This window comes from Chrysemys picta, chromosome 19, assembly GCF_011386835.1.
Source record: "Chrysemys picta bellii isolate R12L10 chromosome 19, ASM1138683v2, whole genome shotgun sequence".
Classification (NCBI taxonomy): domain Eukaryota; kingdom Metazoa; phylum Chordata; order Testudines; family Emydidae; genus Chrysemys; species Chrysemys picta.
The window spans coordinates 17085225-17092265 of record NC_088809.1 but is presented as its reverse complement, the minus strand read 5'-3'; the positions used below and the strand labels follow the sequence as shown (position 1 = coordinate 17092265).

Below are 7041 nucleotides of genomic sequence, written 5' to 3'. Positions count from 1 at the left end.
ATAGTTTTTAAAGTTAGGTATTTGCCCAGCCCTGGTGAGATTTGTTCAGTTCATTTCACCTGGATGCTTCCCTTCTTCACTCTATAGTGCCATGAGCTCAGGGCCGGCTCCAGGCACCAGCCTGGCAAGCAAGTGCTTGGGGCGGCCAGTCCGGAGAGGGGCGGCAGCTCCAGCTATTCGGCAGCAATTTGGCGGACGGTCCCCCACTCCCGCTCGGAGCGAAGTACCTCCTGCCGAATTGCCGCCGCAGACTGCGATCAAAGCCAAAACCCTGGAGCCGGCCCTGCATGAGCTGGGCTCAGGGACTGGCAAAGTGTGGCAAGGACTCTGCTGCCTTTCTTTGGGATTCGAGAGCTGCAAATCCTCAGGAGAGACACTGAGTCCCCCAATCTATCTTGGGAAGATCTCAGATCGCTCAGGACAAGGAAAGGCAGAGACTCAGTGGGAGGAGACTGCTGAGAGCAGCAGCTCAGTGTACTTTGGAGAGATCATTGCTACCCTCGCAGTCTGTTTATTAGCAGGTTGTTGAATAAAAAGGGCTGATAACTTTCTGCAAGCTTCTGTCTGACTCCCTCCTCCCCACTGGACACTCTCGCTTTACCAGGGCACCTCCCAGGGCACACAAACACACCTAGAAAGTATCCAGGCAAGACAGGCAGAGAATTCAGTTTCAGCAGACTTAGCTCTCCTGCCCTGGAGCACTATTAACTCACTGAGTGCTGGCGAGATTTGGGGGCAGGAAGGCTACAAACCGTGGGCTATCTAGCCCAGTTTTCTGTACAGACACTGCAGAAGCTCTCCAGGCCTCCCAGGAGTCAGGCACGTCTCGAGTCAACGAGCACAAAGTCTCTTTTTGAATTGACCACGCTGACCAAACTCCTGAGCAATGCGAGGATAAGCGTCCCCATGCCTGAGGAAAGTAGCCCCCACAAGCCAGGGCAGAGAGAACAGCAATATACACACAACCTCCTCTCCGAGGCTCAGACAGCAGCTCTGTGGGTGGGAACCCTCGTCGCTGCACTGAGGCTGTATGTCACATTCGTTGAAATGCCGAGAACAGGCGTTCCCAGTCTCTGCATCAGGACACAGTGTTCTTCACTAGGAAGTCATGGCGTTCAGCTGCCTTGATAGAAATTTGGACACACTTGAGCTAATGTACTTACTCTTGTCTATGCTTCAAGTTTCAGGCAGTTTCCAGATAAGAGTAGCATAAAGTCTCAAGTTGGAGCGATATATACTTGGAAGCTAGGGCAATATACATTATAGTCTACTAATGGCCAGGACAGTTACCACGATAGTACATAGCAATACCTACCCATGTCTAGCATTCGTTGTTTTGAGAGAACAGCACTAGCACTGGACATCCAGAGACTACCACTGCATGAAGCACAAAAAGGGAAAACGGACAAAGATTCTCTAGGAATATATGGAACCAGCAGATAGCTAACAGGCCAACGGGCACCATCTCCAGCCCTTTGAGTTGCAATATTTGGCAGCTAGAATGAAACATCACACAAAGAAACATGGTGCTTTTAACAGTAGCCCACGCACTTCAATCACACAAGTTAAGCCCGAGCTAAGGAGATTGCCAGGGGCCCTGCAGTTAGGTTTCTAATTCCTTGAGACCAGGGCCCCTTATTATTTATATGGCAGTACAACCTAGAAGCCTCAGTTGGGGGTGAGCGCTGTATATATATTTCCTAAGAGAAGTCCCTCCACTGTGAGCTAAACCAGGGGTTCTCAAACTGGGGGTCGGGACCCCTCAGGGGGTCACGAGGTTATTACATGGAGGGTTGCGAGCTATCAACCTCCACCACAAACCCCGCTGTGCCTCCAACATTTATAATGCTGTTAAATATATAAGAAAGTATTTTTAATTTATAAGGGGGGGGGGTCGCACTCAGAGGCTTGCTATGTGAAAGGGGTCACCAGTAAAAAAAGTTGGAGAGCCACTGACCTAAACAGACCAGGTAGACAAGGACGGGAAAGGAAAAGCACAGGACCAGAGAGGAGAACTGAAGGCCCACAGCAAGGTCACATAGTAGGTCAGTGGCAAATAGGGTGACCAGACACAAAGTGTGAAAAATTGGGACGGGGGTGGGGGGTAATGGGAGCCTATATAAGAAAAAGACCCAAAAATCAGGACTGTCCCTATAAAATCGGGACATCTGGTCACCCTAGTGGCAAAACCAGGAAAACAACCCAGGTGTCCTGAATCCCTGCCCCCAGTGAGCTACACGCCAGACTACAGGGCCTCTTTGGGATCCTGGCTCCAGGCTGTACAGCATGATTAAAGGCTGTAGCTTGTCTCAAGAGCCCCAATACATTTTGAGCATTTTGTCAGCAACTAAAAGTCACCAGCAGAATTCTTAGCCTCAGCTTACTCCATTGGCCTCGTCCCTTGGGTTTACATGGTGGACACGTGACTGGTGCAGCTTTCTTTGTGTTTTGTCCCCTGTAGTTGAAGCATCTTCCTGAACCAAATCATGATGCTGTGTGCAGTATCATCACGCCACAGTTTATTTAGGAAGGTATCAAGCCATCAACACACAATAGAGGCATACACCTAGGTGACAACAGGGGAGCTGAAGCCCAATTTCAGCAGTAAAAAGTTGCTAGAGATCAAACACATCATAAACTACACTGAGATGGAAAGTCACAGGGAGGCTGATGCTGTTTTTTACATGCATGTAGGATGGACACTCATTTGTAACGCTAACTGGTACCATCGCCCTGCTAGTGCCCTCAAAACCCATCACACGCCCTCAATCAATCCTTTTAATTATGGAATACTCTCTCCACTTCAAAACTATCAGGAACATTAGCACTCTGGGGGATGAGGAAGACACACAAAAGATTATTCGCAAAAATGAAAATGGAAAAAGCCTGATGTGCCATTCTGAAAAGCAGGAAACCAAGTTCTGCTTAAAAAGAGGAACACCTTGAAAAGATGAGCTTGGGAACTTAAATTTGTAATGCTGCTGGACACTGAAGCGGTCTCCACTAGCACTTTTGGTTGGCAAAACTTTTGGCGGTCAGGGGTGTGAAACTCCCCCACCCCCGACCGACATAAGTTTCACCGACAAAAGCACTGGTGTGGACAGTGCTACGTTGGTGGGAGACACTCTCCTGCCAACGTAGCTACTGCCGCGCATTGGGGGTGGTTTAATTAGCACCTACACAGGAGACTTTACAGTGGTGTAGCTCTGCCACTGTAAGGTCTGTACTGTAGACATAGCCGAAGGCCTTGTCTACACTACAGAGTTTTGTCGACAAACGTTATGTCGACACTCAAAAAGCACTATAATAAAAATCGGTATTGCATGTTCACACTCACTCCCTCTGTCAGCAAAGCGAGTCCACACTTGGGGCACTAGCATTGACAGTGTGAGCAGTGCACTGTGGGTATCTATCCCACAGTCTGGCTCGACACCTTCTGCCGCTAGATCTTGTGGGAAGAAGGCTCAATGTCCCATGATGCATTGCTTTCTGTCCCAGCATTCCATGGGCTTCCGATTTTCTTTCAGGGCATTTTTCAACGGCCCTTTGCTGTGCACCCTGGCATCTTTGTGAGAAGGGATGGATCCCGCACTGCTCTCCTATGCTCTGACAACGGTCATGAAGACATCACGGATGGAAGAGCAGTTAATTGCGAAGTTCCTAACTGAAGAAGACTCCCAGTTGCCTGTCATGCTGTGATATATGGATTGGAGCAACTTTAGATTGCTTTTGGCATTCACAGAACAGTTGCATAGGGTAGACTGTTGCTTTTGGGGTCGGGAAACAAGCACTGAATGGTGGGATCATATCCTCATGCAGGTCTGGGATGATGAGCCGTGGCTTCAGAACTTTTGGATGCATAAAGCCACTTCCGGGAATGCTGTGCGGAGCTCGCCCCAGACCTGTGGCGCAAGGACACCAGAATGAGAGCTGCCCTATTGCTAGAGAAGCATGTGGCAATCCCTGTGTGGAAGCTGGCAACTCCAGACTGCTGCCGGTCGGTTGCAAATCAATTTGGAATCAGGAAGTTGACTATTGGGGCTGCGTTAATGCAAGTGTGCAGGGCTACGAAGGACTGTGATTCTGGGAAATGTGCGTGAAATAGTGGATGGCTTTGTAGAAATGGGTTTCCCTGTGATGGGGTGATAGATGGCACACACATTCCAATTTTGGCACCAGACCACCTTGCGACAGAGTACCTCAATAGGAAGGGGTACTTCTCCATGCTGTTGCAGGTGCTTGTGGATCACCGTGGGCGTTTCACTGACTTCAACGCAGGGTGGTCCAGGAAGGTGCACGACGCACCCATCTTCAGGAACACCGGCCCGTACAGAAAGCTAAAAGTAGGAACTTTCTTTCCAGATCAGAAGATTACAGTGGGGGATGTTGAAATGCCCAGAGTGATCCTGGGAGATCCAGTGTACCCCTTACAGCCATGGCTCAGGAAACCTTACACCGGAAATCTGGACAGCAGTAAGGAGCAGTTCAACAACAGGCTGAGTAGGTGCCGGATGACAGTGGAACGTGCCTTTGGCAGATTAAAGGTGCGCTGGCGATGCCTTTTTGGCAGGTTAGACCTCAATGAGGATAATATTCCCATGGTCATAGTTGCGTGATGTATGTTGCATAATCTTTGTGAAGCTAAGAGTTAAAGGTTTGCTCAGGGGTGGAGTGTTGAGGCAGACTGCTTGGCTACTGATTTTGAGCAGCCAGATACCAGGGCTATCAGAGGGGCCCAAAGGGGGGCAATTCGAATCAGGGAGGCTTTGAGGCAACACTTTGAAAATGAGAACCAGTCATGTATATCTCTGTGGTTGGTGCTGCAATGTTACATTACATGTAGTTTTCCTATGAAGCAATGGTGACATCTGGGGCCTTACATTCCAGTAAGCAAATGATTAAACTGTCTGTGTATGTATTGGTAGTGCCTGCTATCTCAATTTGTAGAAAGCAAATAAAGATGAGTTACCATTCAAAAACTTTGCTTTTATTGCACAACAAATAACACACACACACAAAGATGCTTGATGGGAAAGGAGGTATCCAGGAAGGGCAGACTTTCAGAGCTCTGTATAGGTCCAGCTATCATTGTGAAAGTTGTCCGAGGGGATGGAGTGAAGGGGAAACCGAGAAATCCCAGAAAGCGGAAAGGCCTGTGCGGGTGGAATTGGGGGGGGGGGGGGGGGACATGGAAAAAAGAGTTCTTTGAATATGCTGCAGGGAAGGGCAGGCAAGCATCTGCTTAATCTGCAGCGTTATTAAGGACTTCAGCATCTGCGTTTGCTCCTCCATGACTTTAATTATCTGCTCAGTAGTGTCCTTAAATTCCTGATTCTCCTTTCTGTCCTGCCTTTCGGCTTGCGTTCCCTTTCCTCTGCATTGGAGAAGTGCAGTACCTCCCAGAACATGTCTTCTTTACTCAGTCTTGGGCGTTTTCTTATCTGGCAGAGATGCTCGGTCGGTGTGTGCAGGGTGTTCCTGAAGGCCACATCTGCCGAAGCACAAGGAACAATGCACAGAAGCATGATTGTTAAATTCACGCACAGCATTGAAACATTTCAATAAAACACACCTTTTGTAATGTATCCATCACTTTCTCACTGACTCTTGGCAAGCACACATCTCTGCGAACACTCAAAGCATGTCCTCTGGGTTAGGTCCTCTTTCTGCCGCTTCCAGGTCCAAAGTATTCACGGGGCTCTTGGTGATGGAGGTGCGGGTGGAGTTGCCACAGAGGATAGTGTCCAGCTCCTTATAGGACCAGCAGGTGTTAAGGTGCAGCACCGGAGCGACGGTTTGCCTCCCTTACCTTATGGTACGCCTGCCTCAGCTCCTTTATCTTCACTCTGCACTGCCGTATGTCCAGATCATAGCCCTTTTTGCACAAGCCTCGAGAAATCTGCCCGTAGGCACAGGTGCCAATTTTTGTTGGCGCCTGTGGGTGCTTGTGCCCCCCGACCCCTCCCCAAATCCCTGCCCTGGCCCTGCCTCTTCCCTATGTGCTGCGTTCCTCCTCCTTCCCAGCACTTGCTGCGTGAAACAGCTGTTTCGAGGCGCAAGTGCTGGGAGGGGGGGGAGAAGCAGGACGCGGCGGCGCGCTCAGGGGTGGAGGTGAGCTGGGGCAGGGGGTGGGTGCAGAGCACCCACCAATTTTTCCCCGTGGGTGCTCCAGCCCCAGAGCACCCACGGAGTCGGCGCCTATGCCCCTACATATCAAAATTCCTCAAGCACAGCTGGGACTGCACAGCCTCCTCTCCCCATACACTGAGAAGATCCAGCAGCTCCGCCGTGGTCCAAGCGGGAGAGTGTTTGCTGCGATAACTTGCCAAGGAACCTGGGAAGATGCGATGAGGCCTCTCCACGCCGAGCAAACAGGAAATGAAATTTAAAAAATTCCCAGGGCTTCTAAGGAGGAGAGGCGGATGGTTGTTTACCTGGCTGCAGGGCAGTGGAATTCAAACTGCTGACCAGAGCGGTCCTCAGGATGGGCATTGTGGGACACCTCCTGGAGGCCAATTAAAGTGATAAAATCAAGCGTGGTGCCTACACTGGCACTTGGTCAACAAACATTTTGTGCAAAAAGCCTATGTCTCTCGTCAGGGTGGTTTTATTTTGTCGCCAAACCAGGGCATTTTTGCTACCAAAAGTCACATTGCAGTGTGTATGCATCCACTGTTTTGTCAACAAAAGCAGCCTTTTGTTGACAAAACCTTGTAGTGTAGACAAGGCCTAAAAATATGGATTTAGCAGACAGCTGGGTTTTATGCCTCACTGTAACACACCCTGTCACCTACTAACTCTCCATTGTCCTACAACTGCAGAGGTGTTAATTGCTCACTTCATTTTAAGTGCCGTCTCCTACATCATGTGTGAACCCCTAATGCTTAATCTGTCCCACCTTGTATTTAGCTTGGACGCCTGTTTCCTCCTCCAGACCTGAGGAAGTGCTCTGCGAAGCTCAAAAGTTTCTCCCTTCTTGAAGTTGGTCCAATAAAATATTACCTCATCCACCTGGTGTCTCTTTAAAAAAAAAAAAAAAAA

General features: G+C 49.4%; 1 long non-coding RNA gene across 1 annotated transcript; it reads right to left on the bottom strand.

Annotated features, from left to right (window-relative positions):
• Positions 1-4971: 4971 nt before the first annotated feature.
• Positions 4972-7041, bottom strand: LOC135976610 (uncharacterized). Its single transcript, XR_010593892.1, has 2 exons — positions 6899-7041; positions 4972-5491 (listed from the first exon to the last, which is right to left on the bottom strand). It is a non-coding gene; the product is annotated as an uncharacterized LOC135976610 (long non-coding RNA).